Source organism: Cibotium barometz, chromosome 14 (assembly GCF_041138505.1).
Source record: "Cibotium barometz isolate CiBa-2024 chromosome 14, ASM4113850v1, whole genome shotgun sequence".
In the NCBI taxonomy this organism is placed as follows: domain Eukaryota; kingdom Viridiplantae; phylum Streptophyta; class Polypodiopsida; order Cyatheales; family Cibotiaceae; genus Cibotium; species Cibotium barometz.
This window is the reverse complement of record NC_141059.1, coordinates 35,177,908-35,201,680: the sequence shown is the minus strand read 5'-3', so window position 1 is coordinate 35,201,680 and position 23,773 is coordinate 35,177,908.

The following is a 23,773-nucleotide window of genomic DNA, read 5'->3' as shown; positions in this document are numbered from 1 at the left end:
ATTTAGGGCATCAAAGGACATCAAAGAAACATTGGCAATTCTTGGAGGGTATTTTTGGCTCCGATTCCTTCATCGCATTACGCTTCGGCAAGATTTTCAAGTGGCTTAAAGTTTTTTTACCAAAGTCGACTGAAACTCAAGCTTCTTGATCACAGTAAAAGGACGGTGCGAAGATCAACCATTTGACGACTTCAAACCTGAATTCAACATGGTTCAAGAGCTAAGTTTCTCATATTTATTTATTTATCTACATTCAACATGGTTCAAGAGCTAAGTTTCTCATATTTATTTATTTATTTGCATTCAACATGGTTCAAGAGCTAAGTTTCTCATATTTATTTATTTATCTGCATTACTAAATTGCACTTTCTTTATCTATTTATTTATAACCGTCACTCTATCTGCACAATCCACTATGCAAGAGATAATCTTAGTACTATAAGAGAAAATTGCAAGTGACGTAAATTAGAGCATCAAGTGAAGCATTTCAAGTGCAAGTGTGACTCTTTCGACTCTGATGAGGAGGAAAGTGATCATGTTAGGCGCACTGTCAAAGCTACCTTGCATGCTCAAAGTTCCTTGAAAGATTCATGAATTGGCCAAAAGGCATTCACTTTCCAGAACTATGATGGCAAGAAAGACGCACAAGTACTTATTGCATGGCTTAGCTAATTAGATGACTATTTTTTAGGTAAAAAATTCTCAAAAAATGACAAGATCAAATGTGCTTGTAATCAATTGATTGAAAGTGCCGCCTTATGGTGGAAAAAGATAAATTTGGGTAAACATCAACCTTCAACATGGAAAGAGTTCCATAAACTCTTAAAGAAGCACTTTCTACCTTTTTAGTACAAGGCTAAAGCACATAACGATGGGATACTTTACGCCAGGTCGAGAAAGATAAAGAAGAATTTCACATTGGTGGCTTGACTCAACGTTATTGAAGAAGATGGCAATGATTCTTTTAAGAAAGAGGGTAAATTTGATCCTGATTATTCAGATGAAGGTAAGCTTTCAATTCATGCTTCATTGAAAATTCAAGCCAAAATAAAAGGAAAATCAATTTCTATATTGCATGATGAACGATAGCTTGCATGATTTCATTTTTGAAAAAGCATTGAAAGTATTTAACCTAGATGCATTGTACTCTAGTTACAAAGTAAAAGCTGAATTTCAAGGTATTAAGTAAAACTACAGAAAAGAGGTTAAGGATTTAGAATTGAAAATGGGTTCACTAAAATAAATGAGAACATTCCTAGTGGCTCCTTTGCAAGGAGTGGATGTTATCTTAGGTATACCATGGAGACATGAGAATAATCCCCAGATTGTCTATGAACCTTGTACAATGTGGTTAATAAAAGGTGACAAAGAAATTTATCTCCAATGTTAGACCAAAGGTGACTTAGCTCCATCTTTGACTCATACCCAAGAAAAAATAGCTCTACGAAAAAAGGAGAAATTTTTTTTGATTCTTGTCAACTACCTTAGTGCTCAGGATGACTCCAAATCAAATGTGTCTCATGATCCTTTCGTCTCTAAGTTCTCTAAATGCTTCATGGATGGCTTACCTTCATGGTAGCTCATCGCCATGTAAAACTCCTTATCGAGTCAACATGCTTGAACAAACAGAGATCCAAAGGCAAGTTGAAGAACTATTAGAGAAAGAATTGATTAGACCTTGTAGTTCTCCATTTGGTACTCTGGTTCTTCTTGTTAAAAAGAAGAATGAAACATATCGATTGTCTATCAATTATCATGCACTAAACAAAATTACTATCAAGAATCAGTATCTGATACCTCAAGTGGATGACCTGCTAGATAAGCTCAAGGGACCCCAAGTCTTTAGCAAGATTGACCTAAAGTCTGATTATCATCAAATTCTAATGGACGAAGGGGATATCTTCAAGATTGGATTTAGAACCCAAACTGGTCATTATGAGTTTTTAGTTATGCCATCCGGTTTGACTAATGCTCTGGCTACTTTCAACAGAATGATGAATAGAATATTCTTGAAATATCAAAAATTTGTTGTAGTGTTTTTTGATGATATCTATGTTTTTAGTAAAGAATCATCACAACAACATGAATAACATTTAGAAAAAGTGTTCTCACTTCTTCAAGAGAATCAGCTCTATGTTGATTTTGAAAAGAGAAATTTTTTTCAAGAGGAAATTGAATATCTAGGGCATATTGTTTCTGTTGATGGTATTTGAATAGATCCCAAAAAGATCGAAAACATTGCTAATTATCCTAGACCACGTGATATTCACAAACTCTGATCTTTTCTTGGATTATATAGCTACTATAGGAAGTTCATTATAAATTTTATATACATTGCACGTCCTTTAACCAACCTTCTTAAGAAAGCTATACATTTTGATTGGACTAGTATATAGGATCATTCTTTCTTTGAACTTAAGAAAGCATTGACTCATGCACTAGTTCTTACACTACCAGATTTTCAACGACCATTCTTTATTGTAGTTATACTGATGCAAGTGGACAAGGGTTTGGTGATATTCTTATGCAAGATGGACATCCCATTGCTTATGAAATTCATAAGCTTAAACCAGGGCAAAAAGAAATTATAGTACATATAACAAGGAGTTAGCTACTATTGTTCATGATTTAAGGCTTTGGAAACATTATTTAATGGGGTCTGAATTCTTAATCAAGATAGACCAACAAAGCATTCATCATTTGTTGACCCCCCATTGATCTCTGATCGACATATTAAATGGGATTCATTTATCCAAAGATTTCAACCCATGATTTAATATCAACTTGGTAAAGAAAATGTCATGGAAGATGCTTTAAGTAGACATCCTAGTGTTCACAACATTTCTGTTATTCAAAGTGAACAATTGCGTCCTATGAAAGAATCTTATGATATGGACCCAAATTTTACTGACATTTGGATTAAACTTAGAGACAATGATTAAAACCCTATTGGTGATTATTCATGCCATGATGGCTATCTTTTCTTCCAAAAGAGATTGTGTATTACACAACATTTTAGACAATTCATATTGGAGGAAATGCATCAACCACCATATATGGGTCATCGAGGTGTTTCAACTACTCTAAAATTAGTTTCTAGAGAATTATTTTAACCTTATCTTAAACAAGACAGAAAATTTTATGGCTAAATGTTTTATTTGTTAGAAAGTTAAAAGCTATAAAGGTAAGACCCAAGGACTTATTACTCCTCTACCAATCCCTAATGATACTTGGGAACAATATCTATGGACTTCATTATAGGTTTACCTATTACATTTGAGTCATAATGATATGACTATAGTTGACCGTTTAAGTAAGTAAGCATATTTATTACCTTGTAAGAAAACTTTGACTTCTTAACAAGCTACGATTATGTTTATTAAACAAATCTTTGTACATCACGGATTACCAAAAGTCATTGTTTTCTGACAGAGACTCGAGACTTTGTAGTAACTTTTGGATAACTCTTTTCTCCAACTTAGGAACTAAGCTAGATTTTTCCATAGCTTTCCATCCAGAAATGAATGGATAAATTGAGGCTACTAACAATACTATCTTGGTTAGAGCCTATGTTTCCCAATAACCTAATTCATGGGATACGTATATTCATCTTCTCTCGAGTTTTCTTACAACAATACTCCTCATTCGGCTACTAGTCGAGCACCTTTCGAAATTGTGTATGGAAAACCTTTGTCTATTCTGACAACTAGACTTTTCCACAAACATTATAACAGAATGAGGGTGTAGCAACAAAAATAGAAGCGTTTTAATAACTAGAAGGGTAGGTAGATGTCAGGCTATTTTTGCTGCTATAGAAACACAACTATTTCGCTTGCTACAAAACGGGTTCGTTGCTCAGTAGAGCGAAAATAGCAACGAAATATCGCTGCTCAGTATTTCGTTGTCCCACAATAAAATTACTTTGCCAAGCAACGATATCTCAGTGCTATTTTCGTTGCTCAACAACGAAAGCTTTGCACAGCAAAAAGAAGAGCTGGGGCAGATTGGGGAGTTTGCACAGGACTCCCCAATCTGCCCTAGCTCTTTTTTTCAATTAAAACAGAGTTACGGTTTCAGTTTTATGAAAAAAACACAAACACAAACATAAGAAACACATAGATTGTGGAGAATGCAATTGAGCCCAAAATTTATAATATTTCACAAAGTGTTGGACCTTTGGCCATATATACATAAAATGTTTATAATGAAGAGGTATCCAACTGGAATCCTCATCTGATTATGAGTGATCATCATCATCTTCTTTCATGTCCTCTTCACTTGCTTCTATTGCTTCATGCTCATAATCTAGATCCTCCTCTTCATCTTTCCCTTCATCCTATATATATGCCATAAAGCGCAAGGCAAGCAAGGGAATTAAAATATAATTAGACATAGAAAAGAGAATGGTTTAGGCTCACTTACCTCATCTTCTTGAGTCCCCAAAATGGACTCATCCAAGTATACACCTCACGTACGCATCCATGCCCTCAATTGTAGACAGGGGGACTTTGTACCCATAGTCGTACTCCTCCTTTGTTGGGTCATGGCCAACAACCTCCCTCTACAAAAGCAATTAAGAAAATATACAATTAGTTAAATAAAACAATATAGTACAAAACAAAATGAAAGAGGAGAAGAAATGATTACTTATGAAACGAGCAATAAAGGAGGATTTTCTACCGAAGCCGAAGTGTGAAGCCCCTCACTTCCTAGTTGAGAAGCACCTGCCACTACTTGTTGTTGACAAGCACGTGGGTGCTTTCTCACAAAAATGCATGTGTGCCTCCACTCCTCGGCTATGCAAACAATGGGCTTCTCAAAGTTATTCTTTGCTGCTCTCGTCATATTTTCTCTCCTATTAGAGAGAAAAAGCTTGATTCGCCTCTTCATCCACTCCTCAAAGAAGCAAAGACCCACATGTGGAACAAGGAACTCTGACTTAAGCACATCAATGACGTATTGCTTTTGAAAGGGCATCTTGTGCTTTCCACTTTTTGAAGGAGTTCATGAACTCTAGTTTTGCAAGTACATACATGCAGTTCATGACTTGCTTTCCTTGTGCATCTATCCTCACACGAGGGCACCATTGACATCCACGTTGTATGGTAAGGTGGGTGCATCGAATGGTAGAATGGATTTCCTAGGGCTCATAATGTGTAGATAAAGAGCCCCCTTGTTGGGGAGACGCATCGGGAGACCTAGTGTTGCTTTTGCCGCCAAAGTAAAAGTAGCTTACTCCTCCCCCCCGCTATAGCACGTCTACTACCCCCCCTAGACTCCCTACTACGTCATCATTTGGTGAAGATAGATGTGAGGGAGCGGGGGTGGGTCTAGTCGAAAGGTGGTGTAGGCTTATCACAAGCATGTCATGATGGGCCTGCACCACTCGGCCCTGTGCTTATCAAAGACGTGGTTTTCCTTGACTGACCAAGTGGGAAAGGTTGCCCCCATGGCATTGATTGGCCCGATTGTAAGCCTGCCTGCATATAAGATTAAAAAATAAGACTTATAGAATGTATAAAAGATTAACTTTGTGTATGTGAAAAGGTTTAATGGAACCATACCTGTGTATGTGAAAAGGTTTAATGGAACCATACTTGTGTTTGAGTAAACTGAGACCAAGCTTATTATCCATATCACTCATAATACGTAGCATATTTGCCACATCAGAGTCTTGTGAGGGTTCGATTGATGTTGCCTATACATACATGCATGAGGCAACAAAACATGATTGCTCTAACAAAATACATGCTTAAAGCTTAGATAAAAAATACATGTGATATTAGAACATTGTTAAGACCTCCTACAAAATTTTGAGTTATAACATCTGTAACCAATAACTGTTTGTTAATGGATTGTTTTATAAGTTAAAGTTTTAAAGAGGAGTTTGTGCGTATCTGTATTCGAAAGCAAAAGATAAGAAAGGCATTCAATTACGGGTGGGTGAGTAATTGTCTGGTTCTACCGATTCCAGTGGTTGGGTCGTGGCTAACCCATGGGCCGGATGGGGTTAGACTGGAATCAGTGGAGTTTTAATAATTAAATCAAAATAATAGGAATACGCTTAGAATTCAAGTAGTTGGACCCAAAGAGGGCCTCTTGGATTAACTTTTGATTAGGAATGGACCAATAGGAAGAGGGTTGGGTGCACATTTTTTACTTCTTTGACCCTGGGGGACCTAGGCTTTGGTTTGCTAATGGGGCCTAATTACTACTCTTGTCCCCCTACCTCTTGGGCCTAAACTTAGAGGTCCCCCCACCTAGAATCTCGCAGATTAAAAACCCTAAAAATTAAAAAAATTAGTTTTTTCCTAAAAGTGTGTTTTCCCTCTCAAACTTCCCCCCAGCATACTCTTCACCTGATTAAACCAGATAGAAGGAAAACTATTACAGACTTAACTTGAAGAAATCAACGCTTTTTTCCTAACCGAAATCAGGCACAGCCGTTGATCTAATCATTTGAGAAAGTTTTCAAGTTTTATTTAACTACTTGAATTCTAAGCGTATTCCTATTATTTTGATTTAATTATTAAAACTCCACTGATTCTAGCCTAACCCCATCCGGCCCATGGGTTAGCCAACGACCCAACCACTGGAATCGGTAGATTTTGAACTAATTCCTAATGTCAACATTCATTCATTTATGCATGAGGCCTTATGCATAAAGCTATGCATGAGGCTTATGCATAAAGCATGCATGAGAATTATGCATAAAGCTTATGTGCAAACCTACAAAGCTATGCATGAGGTCTTATGCATAAAGCTTATGCATAAGGCATTATGCATAAAGCACTATGCATAGGGCCTTAAGCATGAGGCCTTAAGCATAAAACTATGCATAAGGCCTTATGCATAAAGCTTATGCCTCATGAATAAAGCATGCATGAGGCCTTTTGCATAAAGCCTATGCATAAAGCTATGCAGGAGGCCTTATGCATAAAGCTATGCATGAGGCTTATGCATAAAGCATGAATGAGCATTATGCATAAAGCTTATGTGCAAACCTACAAAACAAATCCCTAGCACCCACCAAGGGTACAATAATAATAGAGGAAAGAGAAGAAAGATAGAAAAGCACTTATCTCTTTTTCATGATGTTGAAAGAGAGGATTAGAGGACCTACAAAACCAACAAAAGGGTGAGGAAAGGATTAGTAATGCATACATACAAAAGCTTATGCAAGCTATGCTAAAGATTATGCAAGCCTTATGCAAGATATGCTAAAGCTTATGCATAAAGCATGCATGAGGCCTTATGCATAAAGCTATGCATAAAGCATGCATAAAGCATGCATAAGGCCTTATGCATAAAGCTATGCATGATGCCTTATGCATAAAGCTATGCATGATGAGGCTTATGCATAAAGCACTATTATGCAAGCCATGCTATCCTAAGCTAACCGTACCACCCCGGCACTATGCATTAAGCATGCATGAGGCCTTATGCATAAAGCTATGCATGATGAGGCTTATGCATAAAGCACTATGCAATCCATGCTATCCTAAGCTAACCGTACCCCGGAACTATGCATTAAGCATGCATGCATAGAGCTTAATGCATGCATAGATTAAGCTCTATGCATGAATTAAGCATGCATAAATTAAGCTCTACGCATGCATTAAGCATGCATGCATAGAGCTCTATGCATAGAGCTTAATCTATGCATATATCTCTATGTATTATGAATGCATGCATAGAGATTAATGCATAGATTAAGCTCTATGATTAGAGCTCTATTCATAGATTAAGCTCTATGCATAGAGGACCTAAAAAATAAAACCCCTCTTTTTGGAAAGAGAGGAAATCTTTTTGGTGATATTGAAAGAGAAGATTAGAAGACCTACAAAACCAACAAAAGGGTGAGGAAAGGATTAGTAATGCTTGCATACATACAAAAGCCCTAAGAACCTAATGCATACATACAAAATCGAAAAGAGAGGAAAGAGAGAAAAGAATTTACCTCTTTTTGGTGAAGTTGAAAGAGAGGATTAGAGAAACTACAAAAGAAAACCAAAAGTTGAGAAAAGAATTAGCAATACAAAACCCTAAAATAAAACCCTAAAAGTGTTTATAGCATGGATACACAAGGAGGTTTATCCTTCAACACACACATACCAATTTAACAACCAAGAGGAGAGGAGAGGGGAGGGGAGGGGAGAGAGGGCAAAGAGGGACGTGGAGAAGAGCTTGGGAGAGAGAAAGAACCTACAAAACAAATGAGAAAGCAAAAAAATAAAAAAATACCCATAATTACACACAGAGACATTTTACAACACATGTACATGTAACGAAGAGGAGATGGGAGTGAGGGAAAAGGAGATATACCTGGTGAGGAAGCAAAACACACGCGCACGAAAAAAAATGCAAAAAAAAGAGAGGTTCTATTTTACTATAAAAACTAGCGTCATCGATATATGCATCAAAATAACCGTGGATAAAATGTGTCGAAATCAGGGTGGAAAAAAGCATCAAAAAGTATGTGGAAAATAGCGTCGGAAAAATAATTTTCCCAAGCTCTTTTCGATGGATATTTCGACGTTCTTTTGACGACCTTTTCGACGCTTATTTCGACGATCGCTACTTTTCATTCAGATTCAAAATCTTTTCAGATCTTGTGCGCCCCTGACATTTGAAATTACCTATCACCGACTACCACCCTCCACAAATATTTAAGGGAGGATTCCCCTCCAAAAATAAGCATTCGTTCCCATTGCAAATCAATATGGAAACCATGGATGACGCCACACCCTCAAGTTTTGTTGATTTAGAGGAGAAGACACTTTTCCCATGTACTCGCTGCTGCAAATACTAAGTGGCTTGACGTCGATGAATTTGCAATGATTATACAAAAAAATGGATAATATTTCCGATGGAGTGATTGGAACATCTAATTAGTGGCAATGCGCCTTCAACAAAACTAGTGGATATCCGCCTGAACGATGGAGACCAACAAGAGTAGCCACAAACAAGGTGATCCAACAACCCGAGGAACTTGAGGCGGATTCGGAGCAAATACTAGAACATGACATGGATGACATGATAAATGCCTTACATGATGGAACAGAAGATCGAGGTTTGGAATATGAAGGGGTAGAAGAAAACACACGACGTGTGGAATACGCTTCCCAAGAAGAGAAATAGCTATGCAAGCTTGCTCGTCTTCCACTATATTGTGGAACACATGTGTCTGGTTTACGCGCTTGCCTATCCATATTGAACTTGCAATCGATTTTTAGATGGTTTGATACGAGCGTATCAAAACTTTTTGCGTAAGTGATGATATCATATGTAATTAGTGAGTTATGTACCTTTATATCCATTTTCTTAGCCTGACTATTTTGTGTAACAGCTTATTGAAACATCAAATATTGTGGTGTGAAGGCTAATTTCATGCAAGAAAGTCGTTCAAAAGCAAGTGATGGCAATACTGAAGTAGGCATGCTAGATTATTGTGGAACAATCTAAGATATTATCAAGGTTGGATTCAGAAAGTTTGATATGTTCATTTTTTATGTGAAATGGTTCAAATTAGTAACTCAAGGGGCGCAAGTAACTGTACGTAAAGACAAGTGTCGATTTCTTCAAGTAGACCGCACAAAGATATGGACTGACCAAAGGGACACATTTGTGCTACCAGAGCACTGTGAGCAAGTCATCTTTAGGGAAGACCCGATAGATCATAAATGGTTGTTTGTGATTCAAATAAATCCATGTGGAAAATAAATATTTGAAGAGGTGAAAATAACATTTGACTGTTTGCCAGATGCTGAGGAACTTCCCCCAGATCATGTGATGGTTGAGCATACACCACTAGCACCTATTAAACAACAAGGATAATAAGAAGAAGACATACTAGTTAAGGAAGTAGGTGAGGCTCACACGGGATTAGGATCGGATGAAGGTGTACTCATTGAGCAAATACATCTTGAACGAGAAACAGAAACTAGAGATAATCTAGAAGAACAAGAGATTCAAGCTGAGTATGATCATGATGCATCGACAGCTCTCATGCTAGAGCTAGAAGAGGATGACGACATGGATGAATTACCTTCTACTACTACAAGACAACCGGTTCCACCAATTGACAACAATGATGGAGTATTTCTAGAAATAGATTTATTTGGAGCCATGGATCTCGCTGAGGATGAGCAAGTTGATGTGATGAACTTTAATTTCATTGTAAAACAGAGCACTTTCTTAATTGCACCTTAGTGATAAGGAGGAGGAGCTAGCATTTTTTCTCCTTCAAAAAGCATGATGGAAGTTATACCCTCCTCTCTCCCTTGCGCCCCCTCTCTCTCTCTCTCTCTCTCTCTCTCTCTCTCTCTCTCTCTCTCTTATTCTCTCTGATCTCTCTCTCTCTCTTTCTCTCTCTCTCTCTCATAGACACATATGCTTGCAAAGAGGTATGAAGAGAAGGCTAAAACACACCCCAGGATGGGAACTAGCAAATATTATATATAAATTCAAAATTTATTAAAAAAACAAATTCGACTGTTATTTCGATGCTTGTTTTGACTAATATTTCCATGACTTTTTCCATGCATATTTCGACGGATATTAACATATCGATGACGCGACCAGGCATGGAAACTAAGCGTCGAAAAACAATGATTCTCTTGTAGTGAAAGGGTCTCCTTTGCATAGTTGTAGATGCATCATTGTAGGAGAAGGATGAAGTCCAAGGATCCTTTATCTTAAAGGGAGTGCTTGAAATATGGGATGAAAATGGATGAGGTCCTAGATATGGACAAGTGTTGGAAGCTAAGAGAAGGTTAAAAATAAATATTCCTTTGCAAAAGATATCATCAAGGCCATAGCCAAGCCATAACCACCTTTACACAAGGAAGCTTCAGAAGAAGTTAGTCTTCATGATGATGATTAGGTCCCTTTGCCTTGTCTTCATGATGATGATTAGGTCCCTTTTTCTTATGCAAGAAATTAGAGATGCTTTCCTCTCGACCATCCCGATCATGCTCGTTATCTCGTTGTGATGAGAGGTGGGCTACATAAGAATAAGAGACTGATGAGTTTATTGGTGATCAATAGTACTTGAAATTTTATTTAGTTTTTTAGAAACAAAATTTGTATATAATTTATTAACCAAACTTTCATAATCTTTTTATAGAACATTTTAAATTTAATTCTTTAGTACAAATCTTACTCTGTATTATTTTTTTAATCTAGTAAGTTAGTCTTAGCGAGAAAAATCATGGATCAATATTAATATCTTGTATAACAAAAAAGATGATATGGTTAGATGTTTCTCTTTATATTTATTGAATGTTTATTTATCTCTTTGCCATTAGATAATTATTAGTGCACTACAATTAATTGTGCGGGTTGTAAGAGAAACACTTATAAGGTGAAATTTGGATTTAATTGTACTGAGTTGTAAGAAACACTTACAATGTGATATCCCTATGTTATAAAACTTGCAATATAAAAAAACATGATCTAGCTATATGATGTTTCTCTTCATATTGATTATATGTTTATTTATGTATTTATATTTAGGTAACTAAAAGTGCACTACATTCAATTGTACCAAGATGTAATTATTATATATTCCCTTGTTAAATCATAAGAATATACTCTTACAGGGTGATCTCTAGGTTATATAAAATTTGTAATATTTGAAAACAAGTCTAAGATCTCTTGTTAAATCATAAGACACACTTATAGTGTGATCTCTAGGTTATATAAAACTTGTAATATTTGAAAAGAAGTCTAGGATCTCTTGCTAATTTTACAAACTGCAAGATCTCTTTCCTATTTTTTTACAATGTTATTTCACAAAGTCTAAGATCACTTGTGTAAGATTTCTCTCTCCAGCTTTTGAGGTGTAAAGGTGTAAGAACCTCCCCTTTTGTTCTTGTAATTATTCCCCTTTCTAAAATAGAAGAAAGATCTTGTTTTAACCTATTTTGGTCTAGAGAGAGAAAATATCTAGAGAGAGATAATCCAAAATTGAGATATTTTTTGATATAAAAATCCTCCTAGTGTCTAAAATGGTTTCCCTTGAAACAGAAATTCAAAAAGAACTTTTCAATGTGCATTTGGAATTAATTGAAAATGTGTAAAAAGGACCTTAGCCTAAGGGTCAAGATTTTCTAAAAATTTTAGATTATGGTCCAATTAAGGTTCCTATGAGCCAATAAGATTAATCCAAGTGTTTGGATGAGATAAATCCAAAGAATAAAAGAAAATACCCAAAAAATGAGTAAATGCTCACATAAGATAAAATTCTAGCCTATATTTTTGGTTTACAATTTTGTTTTCCTTGTTTAATGTTTTTTAACTATATTCATACACATAGACACATTAATCTATCTCAAGCATGGGATTATTATTTATTCAATCTAAAACCCTAACCTCTCATACATACAAGGAGTTTTTCTCTTTTTATCTTGTGCACGGGATTTTCGATCTTTTTCCATCACATATGACTTATGGTTGGTTTTATAGTTTTTTGTTTGGTTTTAGTATTTTGAAGCTACACCCACACCCACACCCACACCCTCTACCCTCAATGTTGATAATACAAGTACCTCTATCAAGCTTTCTTCTCTATGATTTCATGTATGCCATTTTCATTTTTGGTGAATATGTTTTGTTTATTTTGGTCAAAATCATTTCAAAGTTCTTGGTTTGCATTATGGGGGATAGTTCTCCCTATTCTCTATGATTTTAAATATTATGATCCCTTTGTGGAACTTTTCCTTATGCTTTTTTTACACCATTTATGCTACTTCATCTCCAAACTATTTCTACTCCCCCTAGTTTATAAGCTATCTCCAAAAGTGAGAAAATTGACATGACCCTTAGAGCATGTAATAACTAACACTTGAGGGTCTTTATCCTCAACTTCCTCTTCCTCATGGGGCTTAATTATAGCCATGTTAACTTCTAGAATCTATCCCCTTTCAACCCCAGGGTCTTTATCCTCAACTTTTTCTTTCTCATGGGGCTCAATCAAAGCCATGTTAACTTCTATAACCTATCCCCTTTTAGACCCATCTATATAAGGTGTCATCTCTTTCAATTCTTGTTAGTGTTACTATTATAAAGCACATTGTCTTTTTTGGTGTTCATTGTTTTGCCATATAGTATTGAAATCCATTTAGTCTTCCTTACTAACATAGGAATAGAGGTTATTAGGGTTACAAGAAACCAACTTGGTTTTTTAAAATTAAGAAAAATTAATATTTAATCCTAAAAATTAAAAAATAAAATTTAACAAAACACCATGAAAACAAAAACAACACATACTTAATAACACATGGGATTTCTCCTCAAAAGTGGCAACCAAATCGTCCAATTTGGTTTACAGTTCTTAACTTGCCAATTAATAGTGCTCTTTAGCATTGTCCTGATATCTACAACTTCTGGTTTCTTACTATTACAAAATAAGTGGTGAAGTGGGTATCACTACCTAACCAATGGTAGTTAACTACCATTGGTTTTTTTTAATGGTAGGTGTACCACTTTACAACTCGTATAGTGTTGTAGCCAGTGCTTACATTGGTATTAAACTTAGCACCGGTTGTTATCCCCTATCCCTTATTTCTCACCTAGATAGGTAGATGTATATACCCTAGTATTTGATGGTAGCTCCACCATGTTGGATTCCGGTCAAGACTTGGCACTTATGTGGTTCCGAAAACCTAGTCGGCTCTCCTGAAGAGCAATGACTAATGCAACTATACCCAATGTGATAAGGCAATGCTGGCACATTGAGCTACTGGTCTACCTGAGCTTGGGGAGTTAGTTGCGACCACAAGTAGGTTAGTTCCTAGGTCCTTCATGATTCTGGATAGGAGTTAACATCTGGATAGGAATGCAAATAACACATAATATGCAATGCAGGAATAGAGACAACCAACCCATGAGACATTCTTTAAGATTAGCTTGGACTCATAGAGTACAATACATTGGCAATCACTCAACTCATGAATTCCTGAGCTCAGCTATCCACTCAGTTCTATATCCTCTAATGACCCTCTAATCCATACATACGGGAGTAATCCCCTTTGCTGCTTACATCCATCCAGGTACTATCCATTTGCAAAAAGAAACTATTATGAAGTTGTTATTACAAAAAAAGAAAGTTTAACCCATAATAGTTTGTTATGAAACGAGACAATCTAGGTGGCGACCAAATGGGTTGGTTGGCCGCCAAGACTTGGCGATTACGGTGGACGTTGCATCAGCAAACAAATCCCATAGTTGTTGTTGCTCTGAAAATTTTTAAAAAAATTTCGGATCTAGATTTTCTCTGGCGCTGAACCATGTTGTCAAGACTACTATGGCATTTTCCATCCTCCTTCTTCTAGTTCAGCCTCTACAACAATTCCCCCTGAAACAAACTGTATTGGTTGGTCTTGGCCATACCTGGGCTCATAAACTTTTTTCTTGTTGCTCACCAGGCATACCCAATCCCTATAATTTCATCTACTTGTCTGAATTGTATGTCAATGGGTCTTGCCTCTGGATACTTTTCTTTATCCCTTTTCATATCATACACTACCATGACGGCCACAAAAGCATGGGGATCTGTCTATTCCGGAGTGATAACATTGTCTTCAAAAATAGTTTTCTCCAGTCCTCCTGGCCCTCTTCTCCCACCTCGGCTCCACTTCCACCCATAGGGTGGTCTTCTGGATGGTTTTGATCTTGGAACCCCCTTCTCTTTGTTTTTTAAATGACTCTGTTGGTGAGGGGAACTAGTAGCGTAGCTGTTTGAAGGAGCCATTTCCTACTCAGCCGGATTCGCAAGTCATAGCCCATTGCTTCCTCGCATGGCTTTGGATCTGAGGGAAGGGCTTCAACCTTGTCCTGATCTAATGCTTGGGAATTGCTTTGGCCTTGTCCTACCACCTTAGGCACTTCCAACAATTGGTTCATGAATTTGGTGATGTCATCCCAGTTGGAAGGCCTCATGGAACCCACCTATTGTTCCGTTGCACCAAATTTTGTATACATTTGAGGGTAGTTTCCTTCCAGGCACTTAGGATCTTTTGGCCTAGCTCCTCTTGTAGCTTTTGTTGCATATCTTCTTGTGCCCTCTTTTCTCTCTTAGCCCAGCTTTGGAAGTCATGCAACATCTTTTCTTTAGACTGTATTTCCTCCACCATGGCCTTTCCTTGTGGCATCCATCTTCTTGGCTTCTTCTTGATGTTTACATTTTTTGTCATCAAAGTGACATTAAGCTCATTTAAGCCCATTTTTCCACCCTTGCCTCTGGTCACCTTGTGGCTGTGTGTGTAAGTGTTTCCACCTCCTTCTTTAGTGCCTTGATAGTCTTGTCATCCTGCTTTTTCCGTTCTTTAAATTCTTCAATGAGTGTTTCTAGTTCTTCTATCTGGACCCTTAGAGCAACCTCATCATTTGCTTTCTCTTCCAACTTCCTTTGTGGCCACCCATGCATGATCCTTTAGCTTATTTGCAGGGATGAGGTCCATTGCAGAGCTGGTCCATAGTACAATCTCCTTCCCTTTCTTGTCTGGTTCAGCAATCACGGTTTCTTCCCCTCTCCTTTCAGAATGGCAAACCTGCTTTTCCAAGTCTCCACCTCCTATCATGTAGCTGCTCATTTTCCTTGCGTAGTGCCTTGTCTCTACTACTACTAGCTTATTTTTCCACTCCATCTGTAGAGCTAGTCCCTCTAATCCTTTGTTGGTTCTGGGCTTGAGGTTGGAGCCGGATTTGGATGTCTGGATCCTTCGTCTAGATTCTTGTTTCCTGAGACTAGTGGGGAGCTATATATTTTAGTATGGTGTGGGTGCTTACTGTAGTGAGCTTTTCCAAATAAGTTCTCCACACCTCCTTAAGGTCATCTATTGCGTGGACCCTCCCACTACTCCATCCTTTCTACTTCTAGCTCATACACTTCAAGATATTCTTCCGCATCTTGCACTACTAATCTTGCCTCTGCTTTCACCATCTCTACTTTATCTTTATTGGCCCTGTTCTAGATGTCCCTTATGATCTTGATGGTTTCTCTCATAGATCAGGGGCAACTTGTCCTTCTATCCTTGCCTACTTTTCTATGGCTTGATTTAACTCATCTTGCATTTGCAGTGTTTCCTAATTCTTTGTGGCCATATTTTCCTTCATCTCCTCCACATCTTTATTCATTCCTTTGTTGTCTAGCTCCTTGATTTACCTTTGCATGTCATCCATATAGCCCACTTTTCCCCTTCTTCTGTGTAACTCCTCTAGCAGAGGTTCCTACTGGCTCATCATGCTCAGCAAAGCGGCATCTTTCTTTTTGATGATGGATTGCAGTTTTGTCATATCTTTCAGCCCATCATTCATGCATCGTTATAGATAACTCAGGGCTCCTGGCATCCATTCCATCTCAATCATGTCTGGAAAGCTTTCCTGAGCTGGCACCATCTCTGCCGAGATGGGTATGAAGAGTTCTAGCCATGGAGGCTGTGTCTCCAGCTATATAGTCACGGTGGATGTGGCCTCTCCTACTCTGTTCTAGCCTCTGGGGGACAACAAAGACTTGCCCATATCGGCCATGTCCTCCTTCAACTTTTGGCAAGTAGGCACTTCCATTCCTCCACTTGCATCCTCCTTAGACGTCCTTCCCTTTTCTTGTGGTGCTGATCTTTTTATCCCCAAACTCAAACAATCTTTTTTTTCCCTTTTGCGAGGTAGCCTATTCCTGAGACTTTTTGGAGGCCTTTGAGCTTTTTGACTTCCCTGGTGCACTCTCGTTTGGGCCCTCCTCCTTTCCTTCTTATCTCTTGGTCGGGCCTTTCCATTGAATAGTGCATCCATATATGGTCTGATCTTAGTCTTTGTGTTGGACCTAGCATCTCGATGCTCCTCACTCTCGCCCTTGAACTTTGGGTATTTTGAGAGACATCCTACAGCTACCGATTCTTCATTAGGGGAAGGTTGAGGTCTATAGGGGCCCTTTAAGATGCCATGTGATTAAAAGGTTATTAAGGAAAAGGGCCAATCATGTGATGCCATGTATACAAAAATGTTGGGTGATTAAAAGATTCTCTAGAAGATACCTTTTTGTACTTTTCATTCCCAAAAAGTGGGGGGGAAAGTTTTTGAAATTTTAGACATCCATAACTTCTACATATGAGCTCAAAATTTGTCAGAGATTAAAGATCCAGAATCTACTCGCTGAGCTCTTTCCATAGATATGTCACATGATATGGTTTTGCCCACTCAATTTTAAATTCAATTTTGGCGAGAAACTTTGAAATTCAAACTTCTAGCCATTTGAAGAATAAGAAGGTATCTAAAGTCAAAGACACTTAACATTTTAACAAAAAGTCATTAAAATCATAATATGGCAGCTTAAAGGGTCCCTATAGACCTCAACCTTCCCCTAATGCTTCTTCTTAATCTTCCCGCTCGTGTTTTGAAGCTCTTGGTGTTCTTGCTCTCCCTCTTGATTCCTCAGAGGTTCGTGATTTTGCCATTTTAATTAGCATGGAATCCCTTCTAGAAGTCCTCTTGGATGATGTTGTTGCCCCTTCACTTCTTGAGGCTTCCGATGGCCTGCGCGACGGCACCGCATTGCTATGCTTGAGCTTTCTTCATTGTCCATGCATTGTTCATTACACTCCTATGACCCTTGTGAACATACCCATCACAAGGACGTGCACACTTTCTCTCTAGATCTACCTCGACTAGATTTTTTATTTGGACTTTCTATGTAGAACTAACCTCAAACTAGCCTCTACCTTCCTATTCCCCTTCCTTGCATACTAGCTCCTAGTAGGATCGCCAAAAGTGTCAAAGTCTGGTCAAGACCCACAGCACAACACTTACATGGTTCTGGGCCACCTAGTTGGCTTCTGAAGAGTAGCGAGACGGCTAATGCAACAAGCCAACGCTGGTGCATTGAGTTGACGGTCTACCTAAGATTGGAAATTTAGTGCGACCACAAGAAAGTTAGCTCCTAGGTCCTTCATGATTCAGGATAGGAGTTAACGTTTGGACAGGAATGCAATTAACACAGAATGAACAAAACTATGTAGTGCAGAATAGAGATAAGTCAGAGACCAATCCATGAGACATTCTTTAATATTATCTTGGACTCATAGAGTACAATACATTGGCAATCACTCAACTCATGAATTCCTGAGCTTAATTATCCACTCAGTTCTCTATCCTCTAATCCACACATACGAGAATAATCCCCTTTGTTGCTTACATCCATCTGGGTACTACCCATTTTGCAAGAAACCATTACAAAGTTGTTACAAAGCAAGAAAGCTTAACCCATAATAGTTTGTTACAAAACGGGTAGTACCCACACATCCACACATATGGGAGTAATCCCCTTTTTTCTTACATCCATCTGGGTACTGCCTGTTTTACAGGAAACCCTTATAAAGCAAGAAAGCTTAACCCCTAATAGTTTGTTACAAAACAAGACAATCGCTGCCAACATAGGACTCTAGCTGTGAGTAGGTTACTTTATCTAGCATTCTCGCTATGAGTAGGTTACATTCTCTAGCATTCTAGTTGTGAACCTTGTATGGTCTTAAGCATGAACTATTGATAGATTAGTGAAGAAAAGAGTCTACAAATGTTATCTTGTTGGATAGAAAAGATTTGTTAGAACAGGCATTGAAGGAATTGGATAAAGTAACTACGTTACTTGAAATAGCAAGGTGAAAAATGTATCATCGCACACTGAAGGCACACTACAATGGTGCAATAGTAGGTGAATAGGGACATAGCTAGCACTATGTAAGCCTTGGAAAACACAGACAATGTATTGGAAAAATAAATGCTGCAAGTTAAAGTAGAAACTCTTAGACTCACTCTAGAGTACATGGTAGGTGGCCCAGGAGGCGTAGTAAGGATCGTTAGAGGGTATTGGTTGCTTTGCAAAGGTATGCTTGATGATAACTTTGGACCAATGTGTAGCTATCAATGATATTCATAACAACCTTTTAAAGTATTATTTACTAACAATATCCTATGATAGATGCATTGAAAAAGGTTACCCTACTCTACTATAAGTATGTATTAATTTTGATGGTTTCATTGCCTATTTGTGTTTGTATTTGTGTTTTTATAAAGAGTTAATCGAGTAGTTTTGATTATCCATAATGTGTATAATGATTAAAGAAAAAGTAGCAAAGAGTTTATGCAAGCAAAGATCAATCTAGTTTTAACAAAAGAGGTTTATACTCTTGTACCATCATTGTGTATACCTACCATGAGATGGTCACACGTCTTGGAATTTTTAAACCCATATTGGCTCTCCTTTGGGGCATGGATTGTAGTTATGGGAGATGATAGCTAGTTGGATATGCATGCATGGACAGGTATATACCTGTTTAACTAAAAATAAAAGTGGGAGTCATAGGCCTTCAAACATGCAAGTACAATTAGATGAAAAATACAGCTAATACAATTTAACTTCACACTGATTTAAAAAAATCAACTAAAAGCTAACTAGTGTGGCTAAGAAGAATTAGATAGAATCGTCTCTCCTACTGCACAAAAATGGTGCCACCCTGCAGCCTGGTCTTTGCTCCATTTGCATTTTTTGTTTCAAATTGAGCCACAACTTGTCCATGCTCTAAGCTATGTACAGCTTGTGTTTGGTGGTACTACATGAACTGGGTAAAGCATAGGAGCTCAAAAACCAATCACTGAAAACTAACAAAAATTCGTCGTTTTCGTGTTTTTTGAGATGATTTACCTATTCTAACCTTTTATCCTCATCAAGAGCAAGAAGCTAAAGTATAAAGACCCATCAAATTTAACTTCCTCAAGCTCAATTGAAGCCTCCAATAATTAGCCATGTTAATTAATTAGCCATGTTAATTAAGCACTAATCACTATTATTAACAAAAATTAGGCCAAATTAGTGTTAAAATTGGATAATTAGAGTATCAGTATATTGTGGGAAGTTCTCTTTTGCATCAAAATCCATCGCACCCATTTGCATTGCTCAATTTAAGTACTTTTTACTATACTTAGTGCATTTCTAGCTCATAGTTTGCATTTTAATCATTTTTCATCAGCTTGAAATTATCATTACAAGAAAATCGAGAGCACATTGCCAACCTTGTACGAGAGTAGACACTTCCAGTGTGAAGAAAAATACAAGCTCATTGGTAAGACCTTCTCAAATGGCAAACATTTTGCACCTCAAAGTATCATTTGGAGAGGAAATCCTTAGGAAATAAGACATGGGAAAATACATGTGCATAAACATCAAAAGCAAAGAAAAGATGGATTTACATCAAAGCTAAACATGATCATAGAACAAGTGCATGAGATGACCACAACACACAGCATGGCCTCCACACTAAATGCATTAAAGGAAGCATCAAATCAAAGGGATCTTAATCAAGAAATTTAGCAAGGAGATCTTGAGACAATAACAGCACTAAAAAGCAACACAAGCTACTAACCACTATGCTGACCTAAATGATATGTTGTAAAAGCCACCAAATGAGTAGGAAAATTTATTTATTTTTAGCACACTTGACCACCTACGAGTATCTAGAGAGAACCTAGGGGAAGTGATGCAAATGTAAAACACTTGACCACCAGAGAGTAGCCAAAGTATAACCTTGGGGGAGTGAAAATCAACTTGACCACCTCTAAAAGTAACCTTTAAGCTAGAAAGTAACCAAGCCCAAAAGCCTTTGAGCTAACTAGCCAAGTTAGAAATAAGAGGGGGGGTGAAAATATGTTGTAAAAACCAACATCCAGCCACCTTGAGTAGCTCAAAGATTTGACACCAAGGGGGGGTGTTGATGAGAAATGTGGTACCAAAGAGCACAAGGAAAAGGTAGGGAGTAAGAATGAGTAGCCAAGAAAGTGCAAAGCCTAGCATGAAACCACATGAGCAAAGGGATTTATCCCACATTGATGTACAAGCCCCAGGGTGTACCTCCTCATATCAAAGGGGACCATTTCAAGAAATGAATCATATTACTTGCACACATCTCAAGCCTCTTTATGAGTACAAGTCTTAATCTTGTAACCTAATTGTGCTTGCATCTATTGCACATACTCATCGTCATGAGTAAACTTAGATTATACCCACCTTAGATTAATTCACTATAATCATATTATATTAGTGTAAGATTAGCACTAATTACCATAACCATGCACCATGATTCTCAACATTGCCTTGTCATAATTCGTTGTTCTCCCGAGCATAGTCAAGGCAAGTTGAGCATGCAGGGATGTCACATTTGCAAATTTATTGTTGACCTAAGCAAGATGTTTAGATGTTATTTTTCATTATACCCTTCATGTTATTTTTTTGTTTACATTTATGTGTGTGTGTGTGTGTGAGAGAGAGAGAGAGAGAGATCTTTTACACTTACAGAGAGTGCTTACAAGTTCAAGGCTACACAGAGAGAGAACTTGTGTGTGTGTGTGTGTGAGAGAGAGAGAGAGAGAGAGAGAGAGAGAGAGAGAGAGAGAGCGAGAGAGAGGAGTGGGTGTCGTGGGTCTTGGGAGGTTACAAAGCAGTTATAAAAAAAAGTAAAGAAAGACTCCTAGTTGAACTAATTTTTATGTCCTTAAAAAATCGTGCTCAATAAATAAAAAAACTTTTGAAGATAACTTGTAAATAACCCCACGAGTGATTTCTTGGGACACAACCTTTTGTAGCACCTTATCATGCATACACCTATATTTTATTTATTTATTTTTTATAGCACCATGTTTTGTTTTTTATTTTTTTAATTATGCACATAATTTTTAACATAAAACATGTTACTAAAGTCGCCTATAATTGAGCCATAGGAAAAAGATGAGGAAGAAACCTAACATGTAGAATATTGCATGCTATGCCACACTATTTGGATATGTCAAGATGAGTGAGAAAGGAATTTAAGCATCACCCCAAGTATATAGATGCTTCTTCTTGAAATCATGTTGCTAGTGTATTGAATCATCCCCATTAATGCCACCCACAGGTAGAAGAGAAGTATATCATTATTGAGATGGTTTCTAGTCGATCAAGGTGGAACCTTGAAGCCTCAAACGTCACGTAAATAGAAAATCATAGACCCAAAACTCAATGCTACATGTGCCTTGGGAGGGTCCTAATAAAATTGTGCACATGGGACCCTCCCATGTGCACACATGCACAGGGGAGAGTCCAAATAAAATTTTGCACTCATTCTATTAAACGCATTTTCTTAAACTTAACCCTTATCATTTATAAAATTTTATTATATGGGGATCTTGATCTTTCCTCATTAATTTGAAACTTCTCTCTCTAGGATATACACCATAAAAAACAATACCCATGTTAAGTTATCACATGGTAAGAGATACCTTACATTGTACTTGTAATAAAGAGATGTGGAGAGGCTATTGACTTGGGAGTTATGACATTCACATTCTACCCCACTTCTATCCACCACATGCATGAATTAGCTTTATCTAATTCACCTTGTATCCCATGTGTGGAGCCATATTTGGTAGTGATGTGTGTAAACACACTAGGACCAACTAGGGAAATTTTTCACTCTTTAGGAGGTTTTTCCCCCTGTGCTAGTATACACCAATCTTGGGGTACACTTATCATCTTTATATAGCACACATTCATTATCTATCTATCACTCTCATTGTGTTCTCCCTTGACCTTCTCCATTGTGTATATTATTGACATGTGTGAACACCCCCTAGCATTTTGGAATTCGCTTGGGTGTGAGCAACCCCTAGAATTACTAGCACTATCTTAGGCTAATGAGTTGTGAGATTTGTTCATTAAAAGGTGTCATATCAAGAAGTGGTTACAAGAGGGCTAGTAGGGAGTTAAGATCTTGTAGAGGTTCTGGGAGCCCAATAGTCACATGGATATCCCAAGGGTCACACGGTTGGATGTCTATATAAAGTCCCTCTTGTATGAAAAGTAAAAGGGGGAATACACTATGATGTTTTTCTTATGTCTGTATCTTGTTCTTGATCCATGTATCTTACTCTATGCTCATGTGTACATGTGTACTTCATGGCTATGTTTGTAGAAACATGTGTTTTCCACCATGTTAGTAGCAAGCTTATGCTAACACTTTGGCATGCTCGATGCTAGAGTCCTAGAATCTCTTTTCTACACCTTGATCTTTCTCATAGCTTTTCCATTTCACTCCCCTAACTTCTCATTCTAAGGAGGAAGATGTAGAAAGAAGAAGTAGAGTAGATGCAGTCCCAATCAATTCTTTCAAAAATTGTTGAATCTTGAAAGAGGCATAACTCTTCATAGAAGCATTGAATTTCTATGATGTAAAAAGAAAAGTTGTAGATATCAACCTAGTCTACAAATTCTCTTCAGATGTTAGGTGAAAACTATGCCTCCATTTCTTGCTAGTTTTATTGCAAGAAGGTACAGTGAAAGGGGCACAATTCTGCAAATTTCTACAAATTACAGAGGTTATAACTCTTCATAGAAGCATTAGATTTCTATGTTATAAAAAGAAACATTATTTCTCTTAACCTAATCTACAACTTCTCTCCAATAATTAGGTTTTGATGTTTCATATTTTTTGTGCTATAGTCTCTGTAAGCAACAGAGGTTATGATACAATGCAATTGTGTTTTTATTTATGGATTTTTTAATTCTTTTTGATGGGAACTTTCTTTCCTTCCACTTGCCCTCTCAAGATGATTCAAGTATGATTTATTTCCTTTTTTTCTCTCTCATTTCATCATATTAAGGAGTTATACACCCATCCAACTCAGACTATTGCTAATCAAAATGGGGAAAAGGAGAAAGACATGTAATTTTTGTGAAGAAACTATTAAA